Source organism: Rhipicephalus microplus, unplaced genomic scaffold (genome assembly GCF_043290135.1).
Source record: "Rhipicephalus microplus isolate Deutch F79 unplaced genomic scaffold, USDA_Rmic scaffold_13, whole genome shotgun sequence".
Taxonomy (NCBI): domain Eukaryota; kingdom Metazoa; phylum Arthropoda; class Arachnida; order Ixodida; family Ixodidae; genus Rhipicephalus; species Rhipicephalus microplus.
Window position 1 is genome coordinate 8,923,197 of NW_027464586.1, and position 16,052 is coordinate 8,939,248.

Here is a 16,052-nt window from a genome sequence, read left to right on the forward strand (position 1 = left end):
TCCGTGCATCCGTCCATGCGTCAATCTAGAGAACACTCAAAGTACCACCATCTCGAATACCCTGTGGCACATAGCCGCTTTACACGTCCGTCTACCTGTCCGTCTGTCTGCCAGTCTGTCTCTCCGTCCATGCGTTTGTGCGTCAATCTAGAGAACACTAAAAATACCGCCATCTCGAATACCCTGTGGCACATAGCCACTTTACACGTCTGTCTACCTGTCCGTCTGTCTGCCAGTCTGTCTGTCTGTCCGTACGTGCGTCTGCCCGTGCTTCCATCTAGAGAACACTCAAAGTACCGCCATCTCGCATACCCTGTGGCACATAGGCACTTTACACGTCCGTCTACCTGTTTGTCTGTCTGCCAGTCTGTCTGTCTCTCCGTCCATGCGTCCGTTCGTGCGTCAATCAAGAGAACACTAAAAATACCGCCATCTCGAATACCCTGTGGCACATAGCCACTCTACACGTCTGTCTCCCAGTCTGTCTGACTGTCCGTCCATGTGTCCGTTCGTGCATCCATCTAGAGAACACGCAAAGTACCGCCATCTGGCATACCCTGTGGCACATAGCCACTTTACATGTTAGTCTACCTGTCAATCTGTCTGCCAGTCTGTATGTCTGTCCATCCGTGCGTCCGTCCGTGCGTCTATCTAGAGAACACTCAAAGTAACGCCATCTCACAGACCCTATGGCACATAGCCACTTTACACATCCGTCTACCTGTCCGTCTGTCTCCCGGTCTGTCTTTCTGTCCGTCCATGCGTCCGTTCGTGCGTGAATCTAGAGAACACTCCGAGTACCGCCATCTCGCGCGTCGTATACCCTGTGTCACATACCCGCTTTACGCGCCCGTCTACCTGCCCGTCTGTCTGCCAGCCTGTCTGTCTGTCCGTCCATGTGTCCGTCCGTGCGTCCATCTAGAGAACACGCAAAGTACCGCCATCTCGCATACCTTGTGGCACATAGCCACTTTACACGCCAGTCTCCCTGTTAGTCTGTCTGCCAGTCTGTCTGTCTGTCCATCCGTGAGTCCGTCCGTGCGTCCATCTAGAGAACACTCAAAGTACCGCCATCTCGCAAACCCTATGGCACATAGCCACTTTACACATCCGTCTACCTGTCTGTCTGTCTCCCAGTCTGTGTGTCTATCCGTCCATGTGTCCGTCCGTGCGTCCATCTAGAGAACACTCAAAGTACCGCCATCTCGCATACTCTGTGGCACATTGCCGGTTTACACGTCCGTCTACCTGTCCGTCTGTCTGCCAGTCTGTCTGTCTGTCCGTCCATGCACCTGTTCGTGCGTCAATCTAGAGAACACTCTGAGTACCACCATCTCGCGCTCGTATACCCTGTGTCACATCCCTGCTTTACGCGTCCGTCTACCTCTCCGTCTGCCTGCCACTCTGTCCGTCTGTCCATCTGTGCCTCCGTCCGTGCGTCCATCTAGAGAACACTCAAAATACCGCCATCTCGCATACCCTGTGGCACATAGCCACTTTACACATCCGTCTACCTGTCCATCTGTTTGCCTGTCTGTCTGTCCGTCCGTGCGTCCGTCCATGCGTCCATCTAGAGAACACGCAAAGTACCGCCATCTCGCATACCCTTTGGCACATAGCCACTTTACACGTCCATCTACCTGTCCGTCTGTCTGCCAGTCTGTCTGTGTTCGTCCATGCGTCTGTCCGTGCGTCAATCTAGAGAACACTCTGAGTACCACCATCTCGCGCGTCGTATACTCTGTGGCACATAGCCACTTTACACGTTAATCTACCTGCCAGTCTGTCTGTCCGTCCGGGCATCCGTCCGTGCGTCCTTCTAGAGAACACTCAAAGTACCGCCATCTCGCAAACCCTGTGGCACATAGCAACTTTACACGTCTGTCTACCTGTCCGTCTATCTGCCAGTCTGTCTGTCTGTTCATCCATGCATACGTCCGTGCGTCCATCTGCAGAACACTCAAAGTACCGCCATCTCGCATACCCTGTGGCACATAGCCGGTTTACACATCCGTCTACCTGTCCGTCTGTCTGCAGTCTGTTGGTCTCTCCGTCCATGCGTTTGTTCGAGCGTCAATCTAGAGAACACCCTGAGTACCGCCATCTCGCGCGTCGTATACCCTGTGGTACATACCATCTTTACGCGTCGGTCTACCTCTGCGTTTGTCAGCCAGTCTGGCTGTCTGTTCGTCCATGCGTCCATTCTTGCGTCCTTCTAGAGAACACTCAAAGTACCACCATCTCGCATACCCTGAGGCACATAGCCACTTTACACGTCCATCTACCTGTCCGTCTGTCTGCCATTCTGTCTGTCTGTCCGTCCGGGCATCCGTCCGTTTTCCTTCTAGAGAACACGCAATGTACCGCCATCTCGCATACCTTGTGGCACATAGCCACTTTACACGTCTGTCTACCTGTGCGTCTATCTGCCAGTCTGCCTGTCTGTTCGTCCATGCATACGTCCGTGCGTCCATCTGCAGAACACTCAAAGTACCGCCATCTCGCATACCCTGCGGCACATAGCCGCTTTACATGTCCATCTACCTGTCCGTCTGTCTGCCAGTCTGTCTGTCTGTCCGTCCATGCATCTTTCGTGCGTCAATCTAGAGAACACTCTGAGTACCACCATCTCGCGCGTCGTATACCCTGTGGCACATACCCGCTTTACGCGTCTGTCTACCTGTCCGTCTGTCTGCCAGCCTGTCTGTCTGTTCGTCCATACGTCCATCTGTGCGTCCATCTAGAGAACACTCTGAGTACCACCATCTCGCGCGTCGTATACCCTGTGGCACATAGCCACTTTACACGTCTGTCTACCTGTCCGTCTGCCTGCCAGCCTGTCTGTCTGTCCGTCCTTGCATCCGTCCGTGCGTCCATCTAGAGAACGCTCAAAGTACCGCCATCTCGCATACCCTGTGGCACATAACCACTTTACAAGTCCGTCCACCTGTCTGTCTGTCTGCTACTCTTTCTGTCTGTCCATCCGTGCGTCCGTCCGTGCTTCCATCTTGAGAACACTCAAAGTACCGCCTTCTCGCGTACCCTGCGGCACATAGGCACTTTACACGTCCGTCTACCTGTCCGTCTGTCTGCCAGTCTGTCTGTCCGTCCGTGCGTCCGTCCGTGCGTCAATCTAGAGAACACTCAAAGTACCGCCATCTCGAATACCCTGTGGCACATAGCCGCTTTACACGTCTGTCTACCTGTCCGTCTGTCTGCCAGTCTGTCTGTCTGTCCGTCCGTGCGTCTGTCCGTGCTTCCATCTAGAGAACACTCAAAGTACCGCCATTTCGCATACCCTGTGGCACATAGCCACTTTACACGTCCGTCTACCTGTCCGCCTGTCTCCCAGTCTGTCTGACTGTCCGTCCGTGCGTCTGTCCGTGCTTCCATGTAGAGAACACTCAAAGTACCGCCATCTCGCATACCCTGTGGCACATAGGCACTTTACACGTCCGTCCACCTGTCCGTCTGTCTGCCAGTCTGTCTGTCTGTCCGTCCGTGCGTCCATTTAGAGAGCACTCAGAGTACCGCCATCTCGCATACCCTGTGGCATATAGCCACTTTACACGTCAGTCTACCTGTCCGTCTGTCTGCCAGTCTGTCTGTCCGTCCGTGCGTCCGTCCATGCGTCTGTAGTGCATGATCATCATCATCATTTTCTCAATCACCGCGCCGCGCCTCTCGCGCAGCAGATGCTAGCTCGAGCTGCGCGAGAATGAGAACGAGCTGACACGCCTGGCGTGGCGGACGCTGGTAGTCGACGTGGCTCCGCTTTAGGCCTGCAATAAAGTGGCGAGATCGGCACGGCCCCATCGGCCGCCTTCGACGTCTTCTCACGTCTCCTCTTCTCTCGCCGCTACATTGGTGACCCGGAGAACACGCCCTTCGCCGAGCGGCCCGCGGCCATGTTCCCCCAACTCTGCCCACCAGTGCCGCCGTACCAATCAACTTACCCCAAGGTATGGTTTATGCAGCTCGACGCCGTTCTTGCGGTGAATGGCATCACGGACCAGCTGCTAATGCATGCCATTCTTCTCGACGCCCTACCGGTCGAGTTTCGCCATCTCGCTGCCACTTCAAGCACCAGCCCGCAGCCTTACGATTCCCTCTGCACTGCGGTGCTCGCCCGCAGCGGCAACACATACCATCCGCTTCCGTTTACCCGCACCAGGCAGGTTTCCCCGGCGTCGCAGAGCAAGGTACGCACGCAAGCGCACGCAGAACAAGCGACGGCACGTGACACCGTGGCCCTCGCCGTTTCCGTGACCACCAGCTCAGACGTCTCGGCCTCCTCCTCGCCGCAGCTGCTGGTCAGCTCCTCGACGGTGCCCCCTGCCGCTCCGCCACCTGCCACTGGTGCCAGCAATGGCCTGCCGGGTGCCTCGCCACATTCCACTCGCACCTCCCCGGCCAGCAGCCGACCACCCTCGGCGTCCCCGCTCCCCGCCCCTGTGCCTGTCTCTGTTTCGTGGTCTATGACGGGCCCCAGCGCCGTGTCTTCGCGGAGCCAGAGCCTGTCCTCATCGTCAGCGTCGACACCGGCAACCACCAAAGCAACTGCCACCGTCGCCCCTCTGCCCGTGGCGCCGCAGCAGGCACCTGCGTCGAGACCCGGCGTTGCACAAATGGTTTCGGCCAGCCCCAGTCCTCGCACCTCTGGTGCCCCCCGGCTCATCCAGCCGAAACAGCCACAGATCCTGCCCAAGCTGTCGAGCGGCAGCGCGAACATGACGACGCCTTCGGCAGCGGCGACCACCCGGTCCCAGTCTCCCCGGGCGGCCCAGCACAAGGCCACACCGCGGCCCGCGCCTGTACCGGCGCCGCAGCCTGCGACCATGGTGCACCGCAGAGCCGCGATGGGGCTCAACACGGGGAGTCCGCTGCTCATCGGGAACCCCGCGGCAGCGCAGCCGGGCATGTTTCCGGCTGGACCTGCGCAGGGCACTTTCCCGCTGAGCCAGTACATTCCGGCCCTGCGCCACAGCCTGATTCTGATACAAGGCACACTGGGGCACACCCAGAGCTCTCTGGGACAGATACAGGGGGTCCAGCTGGCCCTGCGGCCACCCTATGCCACGGGCCTGACCCTGGGACCTCAGATGGGGCCCAGGCTCCATGGGGAACATCCAGGACTGCCTGGCACCCCGACGCTTGTCATTCCACAGAACCTGGGGCCAAGGCCCAACATCTCTCTGGCACTGCCACGCATGATGTCGCCCCCCTCGTTTGCCATAGTCCCGGGACAGCCACTGACGCTGCAACAGCTGCAGGCCATGCTGCTCACGCAGACCACGCTGGCCCAGCCCACACTGGGTGCGTTCCAGACAGACCAGCACCAATCCCTGGTGCAGATACCGACGTTCACCCAGCCGCAGATACTGGCGCATGCCCACCATCACCACCCCCACCACCACCATCATAGGGCCCTGTCGGGACCTCTAATCTCGACAGGCGGCAGTATAGTGTCCTCTGCACCCAGCGCCAACATTGTCACCCACCATCCTGTCATGACCTCGCGACACACGGTCCACTCTCGGCCTGTCCGACCAGGTCACTGTGAGACCCGCTTGTCGGCTACCACAGCGACCCGGCACTTCCTCCTGCGTCCTCTGCGCAACTCCCAGAGTCGCCCACCAGAGACCCGCTGCTTACCGATGGTCACTACACGTTGACAAACTGGACTTCCTAAACGGACACCATGCGGATCGTCGTTCATGTACATAGTCTCTTTCTCTTTCTTTGTCATATACACGTCAAATCGCGCAAAGCGCTAGGGGGGGAGCCCTGTAGTGCATGATCATCATCATCATTTTCTCAATCACCGCGCTGCGCCTCTCGCGCAGCAGATGCTAGCTCGAGCTGCGCGAGAATGAGAACGAGCTGACACGCCTGGCGTGGCGGACGCTGGTAGTCGACGTGGCTCCGCTATAGGCCTGCAATAAAGTGGCGAGATCGGCACGGCCCCATCGGCCGCCTTCGACGTCTTCTCACGTCTCCTCTTCTCTCGCCGCTACACGTCCATCTAGAGAACACGCAAAGTACTGCCATCTCGCATACCATGTGGCACATAGCCACTTTACATGACCGTCTACCTGTCCGTCTGTCTCCCAGTCTGTCTGACTGTGCGTCCATGTGTCCGTCCGTGCGTCCATCTAGAGAACACGCAAAGTACCGCCACTCGCATACCCTGTGGCACATAGCCACTTTACACGTCAGTCTACCTGTCAGTCTGTCTGCCAGTCTGTCTGTCTGTCCATCCGTGCGTCCGTCCGTGCGTCCATCTAGAGAACACTCAATGTACCGCCATCTCGCATACCCTATGGCACATAGCCACTTTACACATCCGTCTACCTGTCCGTCTGTCTCCCAGTCTGTCTGTCTGTCCGTCCATGTGTCCGTCCGTGCGTCCTTCTAGAGAACACTCAAAGTACCGCCATCTCGCATACCCTCTGGCACATAGCCACTTTACACGTCCGTCTTCCTGTCCGTCTGTCTGCCAGTCTGTCTGTGTTCGTCCATGCGTCTGTCCGTGTGTCAATCTAGAGAACACTCTGAGTACCACCATCTCGCGCGTCGTATACTCTGTGGCACATAGCCACTTTACACATCTGTCTACCTGTCCGGCTGTCTGCCAGCTTGTCTGTCTATCCGTCCGTGTGTCCGTCCGTGCGTCCATCTAGAGAACACTCAAAGTACCGCCATCTCGCATACCCTGTGGCACATAACCACTTTACAAGTCCGTCCACCTGTCAGTCTGTCTGCCACTCCTCTGTCTGTCCGTCCGTGCGTCCGTCCGTGCTTCCATCTAGAGAACACTCAAAGTACCGCCTTCTCGCATACCCTGTGGCATATAGGCACTTTACACGTCCGTCTACCTGTCCGTCTGTCTGCCAGTCTGTCTGTCCGTCCGTGCATCCGTCCGTGCGTCAATCTAGAGAACACTCAAAGTACCGCCATCTCGCATACCCTGTGGCACATAGCCACTTTACACATCCGTCTACCTGTCCATCTGTTTGCAAGTCTGTCTGTTCGTCCGTGCGTCCGTCCATGCGTCCATCTAGAGAACACGCAAAGTACCGCCATCTCGCATACCATGTGGCACATAGCCACTTTACATGTCCGTCTACCTGTCCGTCTGTCTCCCAGTCTGTCTGACTGTCCGTCCATGTGTCCGTCCGTGCGTCCAGCTAGAGAACACGCAAAGTACCGCCATCTCGCATACCCTGTGGCACATAGCCACTGTACACGTTAGTCTACCTGTCAGTCTGTCTGCCAGTCTGTCTGTCTGTCCATCCGTGCGTCCGTCCGTGCGTCCATCTACAGAACACTCAAAGTACCGCCATCTCGCATACCCTATGGCACATAGCCACTTTACACATCCGTCTACCTGTCCGTCTGTCTCCCAGTCTGTGTGTCTGTCCGTCCATGTGTCTGTCCGTGCGTCCATATAGAGAACACTCAAAGTACTGCTATCTCGCATACCCTGTGGCAAATTGCCGGTTTACACGTCCGTCTACCTGTCCGTCTGTCTGCCAGTCTGTCTTTCTGTCCGTCCATGCGTCCGTTCGTGCGTGAATCTAGAGAACACTCCGAGTACCGCCATCTCGTGCATCGTATACCCTGTGTCACATACCCGCTTTACTCGTCCGTCTACCTGCCCGTCTGTCTGCCAGCCTGTCTGTCTGTTCGTCCATGCGTCCGTCCGTGCGTCCATCTAGAGAACACTCAAAGTACCGCCATCTCGCATACCCTGTGGCACATAGCCGCTTTACGCGTCCGTCTACCTTTCCTTCTGTCTGCCAGTCTGTCTTTCTGTCCGTCCATGCGTCCGTTCGTGCGTCAATCTAGAGAACACTCCGAGTACTGCCATCTCGCGCGTCGTATACCCTGTGTCACATACCCGCTTTATGCGTCCGTCTACCTGCCCGTCTGTCTGCCAGCCTGTCTGTCTGTTCGTCCATGCGTCCGTCCGTGCGTCCATCTAGAGAACACTCAAAGTACCGCCATCTCGCATATTCTGTGGCATATAGCCGCTTTACACGTCCGTCTACCTGTCGGTCTGTCTGCCAGTCTGTCTGTCTGTCCGTCCCTGCGTCCATCCGTGCGTCTATCTAGAGAACACTCAAGGTACCGCCATCTCGCATACCCTGTGGCACATAGCCGGTTTACACGTCCGTCTACCTGTCCGTCTGTCTTCCAGTCGGTCTGTCTCCATCCAAGCGTCCGTTCGTGCGTCAATCTAGAGAACACTCTGAGTACCGCCATCTCGCGCGTCGTTACCCTGTGGTACATACGCGCTTTACTCGTCCGTCTACCTGTCTGTCTGTCTGCCAGCCTGTCTGTCTGTTCGTCCATGCGTCCGTCCGTGCGTCCATCTAGAGAACACTCAAAGTACCGCCATCTCGCATATTCTGTGGCATATAGCCGCTTTACACGTCCGTCTACCTGTCGGTCTGTCTGCCAGTCTGTCTGTCTGTCCGTCCCTGCGTCCATCCGTGCGTCCATCTAGAGAACACTCAAGGTACCGCCATCTCGCATACGCTGTGGCACATAGCCGGTTTACACGTCCGTCTACCTGTTCGTCTGTCTGCCAGTCTGTCTTTTTGTCCATCCATGCATCCGTTTGTGCGTCAATCTAGAGAACACGCTGAGTACCACTATCTCGCGCGTCGTATGCCCTGTGGCACATACCCGCTTTACGCGTCCGTCTACCTGTCCGTCTGTCTGCCACTTGGTCTGTCTGTCCATCCGTGCCTCCGTCCATGCGTCCGTCTAAAGAACACTCAAAGTACCGCCATCTTGCATACCCTGTGGCACTTAGCCGCTTTACGCGTCCGTCTACCTTTCCGTCTGTCTGGCAGTCTGTCTTTCTGTCCGTCCATGCGTCCATTCGTGCGTGAATCTAGAGAACACTCCGAGTACCGCCATCTCGCGCGTCGTATACCCTGTGTCACATACCCGCTTTACGCGTCCGTCTACCTGCCCATCTGTCTGCCAGCCTGTCTGTCTATTCGTCCATGCGTCCGTCCGTGCGTCCATCTAGAGAACACTCAATGTACCGCCATCTCGCATATTCTGTGGCACATCGCCGCTTTACACGTCCGTCTACCTGTCGGTCTGTCTGCCAGTCTGTCTGTCTGTCCGTCCCTGCGTCCATCCGTGCGTCCATCTAGAGAACACTCAAGGTACCGCCATCTCGCATACGCTGTGGCACATAGCCGGTTTACACGTCCGTCTACCTGTCCGTCTGTCTTCCAGTCTGTCTCCGTCCAAGCGTCCGTTCGTGCGTCAATCTAGAGAACACTCTGAGTACCGCCATCTTGCGCGTCGTTACCCTGTGGTACATACGCGCTTTACTCGTCCGTCTACCTGTCCGTCTGTCTGCCACTCTGTCTGTCTGTTTATCCGTGCCTCCGTCCGTGCGTCCATCTAGAGAACACTCTGAGTACCACCATCTCGCGCGTCGTATACCCTGTGGCATATAACCACTTTACACGTCTGTCTACTTCTCCGGCTTCCTGCCAGTCTGTCTGTCTATCCGTCCGTGCGTCCGTCCGTGCGTCCATCTAGAGAACACTCAAAGTACCGCCATCTCGCATACCCGGTGGCACATAGCCGCTTTACGCGTCTGTCTACCTTTCCGTCTGTCTGCCAGTCTGTCTGTCTGTTCCTCCATGCGTCCGTTCGTGCGTAAATTTAGAGAACACTCCGAGTACCGCCATCTCGCGCTCGTATACCCTGCGTCACATACCCGCTTTACGCGTCCGTCTACCTGTCCGTCTGTCTGCCAACGTGTCTGTCTGTTCGTTCATGCGTCCATCCGTGCGTCCATCTAGAGAACACTCTACCACCATCTCGCGCGTCGTATACCTTGTGGCACATAACCACTTTACTCGTCCGTCCACCTGTCCGTCTGTCTGCCACTGTGTCTCTCTGTCCGTCCGTGCGTCTGTCCGTGCTTCCATCTAGAGAACACTCAAAGTACCGCCATCTCGCATACCCTATGGCACATAGCCGCTTTACACGTCCGTCTACCTGTCCGTCTGTCTGCCAGTCTGTCTGTCTCTCCGTCCATGCGTCCATTCGTGCGTCAATCTAGAGAACACTCTGAGTACCACCATCTCGCGCGTCGTATAGCCTGTGGCACATACCCGCTTTACGCGTCCGTCTACCTGTTCGTCTGTCTGCCAGCCTGTCTGTCTGTTCGTCCATGCGTCCGTCCGTGCGTCCATCTAGAGAACACTCTGAGTACCACCATCTCGTGCGTCATATACCCTGTGGCACAGAGCCACTTTACACGTGTGTCTACCTGTCCGTCTGTCTGCCACTCTTTCTGTCTGTCCGTCCGTGCGTCCGTCCGTGCTTCCAACTAGAGAAAACTCAAAGTACCGCCATCTCGAATACCCTGTGGCACATAGCCGCTTTACACGTCCGTCTACCTGTCCGTCTGTCTGCCAGTCTGTCTGTCTCTCCGTCCATGCGTTTGTGTGTCAATCTAGAGAACACTAAAAATACCGCCATCTCGAATACCCTGTGGCACATAGCCACTTTACACGTCTGTCTACCTGTCCGTCTGTCTGCCAGTCTGTCTGTCTGTCCGTCCGTGCGTCTGCCCGTGCTTCCATCTAGAGAACACTCAAAGTACCGCCATCTCGCATACCCTGTGGCACATAGGCACTTTACACGTCCGTCTACCTGTCCGTCTGTCTGCCAGTCTGTCTGTCTCTCCGTCCATGCGTCCGTTCGTGCGTCAATCTAGAGAACACTAAAAATACCGCCATCTCGAATACCCTGTGGCACATAGCCACTCTACACGTCTGTCTACCTGTCCATCTGTCTGCCAGTCCGTCCGTCCGTGCATCCATTTAGAGAGCACTCAAAGTACCGCCATCTCGCATACCCTGTGGCACATAGCCACTTTACACGTCAGTCTACCTGTCCGTCTGTCTGCCAGTCTGTCTGTCTGTCCGTCCGTGCGTCCGTTCGTGCGTCCATTTAGAGAACACTCAAAGTACCGCCATCTCGCATACCCTGTGGCACATAGCCACTTTACACATCCGTCTACCTGTCCGTCTGTTTGCCAGTCTGTCTGTCCGTCCTTGCGTCCGTCCATGCGTCCATCTAGAAAACACGCAAAGTACCGCCATCTCGCATAACATGTGACACATAGCCACTTTACATGTCCGTCTACCTGTCCGTCTGTCTCCCAGTCTGTCTGACTGTCCGTCTATGTGTCCGTCCGTGCGTCCATCTAGAGAACACGCAAAGTACCGCCATCTCGCATACCCTGTGGCACATAGCCACTTTACACGTCAGTCTACCTGTCCGTCTGTCTGCCAGTCTGTCTGTCTGTCCGTCCGTGCGTCCATCTAGAGAACACTCAAAGTACCGCCATCTCGCATACCCTGTGGCACATAGCCACTTTACACATCCGTCTACCTGTCCGTCTGTTTGCCAGTCTGTCTGCCCGTCCTTGCGTCCGTCCATGCGTCCATCTGGAAAACACGCAAAGTACCGCCATCTCGCATAACATGTGGCACATAGCCACTTTACATGTCCGTCTACCTGTCCGTCTGTCTCCCAGTCTGTCTGACTGTCCGTCCATGTGTCCGTCCGTGCGTCCATCTAGAGAACACTCAAAGTACCGCCATCTCGCATACGCTGTGGCACAATGCCGGTTTACACGTCCGTCTACCTGTCCGTCTGTCTGCCAGTCTGTCTTTCTGTCCGTCCATGCGTCCGTTCGTGCGTGAATCTAGAGAACACTCCGAGTACCGCCATCTCGCGCGTCGTATACCCTGTGTCACATACCCGCTTTACGCGCCCGTCTACCTGTCCGTCTGTCTGCCAGCCTGTCTGCCAGCCTGTCTGTCTGTTCGTCCATGCGTCCGTCCGTGCGTCCATCTAGAGAACACTCAAAGTACCGCCATCTCGCATATTCTGTGGCATATAGCCGCTTTACACGTCCGTCTACCTGTCGGTCTGTCTGCCAGTCTGTCTGTCGGTCCGTCCCTGCGTCCATCCGTGCGTCCATCTAGAGAACACTCAAAGTACAGCCATTTCGCATACCCTGTGGCAAATAGCCGGTTTACACGTCCGTCTACCTGTCCGTCTGTCTTCCAGTCTGTCTGTCTCCGTCCATGCGTCCGTTCGTGCGTCAATCTAGAGAACACTCTGAGTACCGCCATCTCGCGCGTCGTTACCCTGTGGTACATACGCGCTTTACTCGTCCGTCTATCTGTCCGTCTGTCTGCTAGTCTGTCTGTCTGTTCCTCCATGCGTCCGTCCGTGCGTTCATCTATAGAACACTCTAAGTACTGCCATCTCGCGCGTCGTATACCCTGTGGTACATACCATATCTACACGTCCGTCTACCTTACCGTTTGTCTGCCAGTCTGTCTGTGTGTTCGTCCATGCGTCCATCCGTGCGTCCTTCTAGAGAACACTCAAAGTACCACCTTCTCGCATACCCTGCGGCACATAGCCGCTTTACTCGTCCGTCTACCTGTCCGTCTGTCTGCCACTCTGTCTGTCTGTCCGTCCGTGCGTCCATCTACAGAACACTCAAAGTACCGCCATCTCGCATACCCCGTGGCACATAGCCGCTTTACACGTCCGTCTACCTGTCCGTCTGTCTGCCAGTCAGTCTGTCTGTCCGTCCATGCATCTATTCGTGCGTCAATATAGAGAACACTCTGAGTACCACCATCTCGCGCTCGTATACCCTGCGTCACATACCCGCTTTACGCGTCCGTCTACCTGTCCGTCTGTCTGCCAACCTTTCTGTCTGTTTGTTCATGCGTCCGTCCGTGCGACCATCTAGAGAACACTCTAGGTACCACCATCTCGCGCGTCGTATACCCTGCGTCACATACCCGCTTTACGCGTCCGTCTACCTGTCCGTCTGTCTGCCAGTCTGTCTGTCTCTCCGTCCATGCGTCCATTCGTGCGTCAATCTAGAGAACACTAAAAATACCGCCATCTCGAATACCCTGTGGCACATAGCCACTTTACACGTCTGTCTACCTGTCCGTCTGTGTGCCAGTCTGTGTGTCTGTCCATCCGTGCGTCCGTCCGTGCGTCCATTCAGAGAGCACTCAAAGTACCGCCATCTCGCATACCCTGTGGCACATAGCCACTTTACACATCCGTCTACCTGTCCATCTGTTTGCCAGTCTGTCTGTCTCCGTCCATGCGTCCGTTCGTGCGTCAATCTAGAGAACACTCTGAGTACCGCCAACTCGCGCGTCGTTACCCTGTGGTACATACGCGCTTTACTCGTCCGTCTACCTGTCCGTCATTCTGCCAGTCCGTCTGTCTGTTTCTCCATGCGTCCGTCCGTGCGTTCATCTATAGAACACTCAAAGTACCGCCATCTCGCATATTCTGTGGCACATAGCCGCTTTACACGTCCGTCTACCTGCCGGTCTGTCTGCCAGTCTGTCTGTCTGTCCGTCCCTGCGTCCATCCGTGCGTCCATCTAGAGAACACTCATGGTACCGCCATCTCGCATGCCCTGTGGCACATAGCCGGTTTACACGTCCGTCTACCTGTCCGTCTGTCTTCCAGTCTGTCTGTCTCCGTCCAAGCGTCCGTTCGTGCGTCAATCTAGAGAGCACTCTGAGTACCGCCATCTCGCGCGTCGTTACCCTGTGGTACATACGCGCTTTACTCGTCCGTCTACCTGTTCGTCTGTCTCCCAGCCTGTCTGTCTGTTCGTCCATGCGTCCGTCCGTGCGTCCATCTAGAGAACACTCAAAGTACCGCCATCTCGCATATTCTGTGGCATATAGCCGCTTTACACGTCCGTCTACCTGTCGGTCTGTCTGCCAGTCTATCTGTCTGTCCGTCCCTGCGTCCGTCCGTGCGTCCATCTAGAGAACACTCAAAGTACCGCCATCTCGCATATTCTGTGGCATATAGCCGCTTTACACGTCCGTCTACCTGTCGGTCTGTCTGCCAGTCTATCTGTCTGTCCGTCCCTGCGTCCGTCCGTGCGTCCATCTAGAGAACACTCAAAGTACCGCCATCTCGCATATTCTGTGGCATATAGCCGCTTTACACGTCCGTCTACCTGTCGGTCTGTCTGCCAGTCTATCTGTCTGTCCGTCCCTGCGTCCATCCGTGCGTCCATCTAGAGAACACTCAAAGTACCGCCATCTCGCATACCCTGTGGCACATAGCCGGTTTACACGTCCGTCTACCTGTCTGTCTGTCTTTCAGTCTGTCTGTCTCCGTCCATGCGTCCGTTCGTGCGTCAATCTAGAGAACACTCTGACTACCGCCATCTCTCGCGTCGTTACCCTGTGGTACATACGCGCTTTACTCGTCCGTCTACCTGTCCGTCTGTCTGCCAGTCTGTCTTTCTGTTCATCCATGCGTCCGTCCGTGCGTTCATCTATAGAACACTCTGAGTACTGCCATCTCACGCGTCGTATACCCTGTGGTACATACCATCTCTACTCGTCCGTCTACCTGTCCGTCTGTCTGCCACTCTGTCTGTCTGTACGTCCATGCGTCCGTCCGTGCGTCCGTCTAGAGAACACTCAAAGCACCGCCACCTCGCTTATCCTGTGACACATAGCCACCTTACACGTCCGTCTACCTGTTCGTCTGTCTGCCAGTCTGTCTTTTTGTCCATCCATGCATCCGGTCGTGCGTAAATCTAGAGAACACTCCGAGTACCGCCATCTTGCGCGTCATATACCCTGTGTCACATCCCCGCTTTACGCGTCCGTCTACCTGTCCGTCTGTCTGCCACTCTGTCTGTCTGTCCATCCTACCTTTGTCCGTGCGTCCATCTAGAGAACACTCTGAGTACCACCATCTCGCGCGTCGTATACCCTGTGGCATATAGCCACTTTACACGTCTGTCTACCTCTCCGGCTGCCTGCCAGTCTGTCTGTCTATCCGTCCGTGCGTCCGTCCGTGCGCCCATCTACAGAACACTCAAAGTACCGCCATCTCGCATACCCTGTGGCACATAGCCACTTTACACATCCGTCTACCTGTCCATCTGTTTGCAAGTCTGTCTGTTCGTCCGTGCGTCCGTCCATGCGTCCATCTAGAGAACACGCAAAGTACCGCCATCTCGCATACCATGTGGCACATAGCCACTTTACATGTCCGTCTACCTGTCCGTCTGTCTCCCAGTCTGTCTGACTGTCCGTCCATGTGTCCGTCCGTGCGTCCAGCTAGAGAACACGCAAAGTACCGCCATCTCGCATACCCTGTGGCACATAGCCACTGTACACGTTAGTCTACCTGTCAGTCTGTCTGCCAGTCTGTCTGTCTGTCCATCCGTGCGTCCGTCTACAGAACACTCAAAGTACCGCCATCTCGCATACCCTATGGCACATAGCCACTTTACACATCCGTCTACCTGTCCGTCTGTCTCCCAGTCTGTGTGTCTGTCCGTCCATGTGTCTGTCCGTGCGTCCATATAGAGAACACTAAAAGTACTGCTATCTCGCATACCCTGTGGCAAATTGCCGGTTTACACGTCCGTCTACCTGTCCGTCTGTCTGCCAGTCTGTCTTTCTGTCCGTCCATGCGTCCGTTCGTGCGTGAATCTAGAGAACACTCCGAGTACCGCCATCTCGTGCATCGTATACCCTGTGTCACATACCCGCTTTACTCGTCCGTCTACCTGCCCGTCTGTCTGCCAGCCTGTCTGTCTGTTCGTCCATGCGTCCGTCCGTGTGTCCATCTAGAGAACACTCAAAGTACCGCCATCTCGCATACCCTGTGGCACATAGCCGCTTTACGCGTCCGTCTACCTTTCCTTCTGTCTGCCCGTCTGTCTTTCTGTCCGTCCATGCGTCCGTTCGTGCGTCAATCTAGAGAACACTCCGAGTACCGCCATCTCGCGCGTCGTATACCCTGTGTCACATACCCGCTTTATGCGTCCGTCTACCTGCCCGTCTGTCTGCCAGCCTGTCTGTCTGTTCGTCCATGCGTCCGTCCGTGCGTCCATCTAGAGAACACTCAAAGTACCGCCATCTCGCATATTCTGTGGCATATAGCCGCTTTACACGTCCGTCTACCTG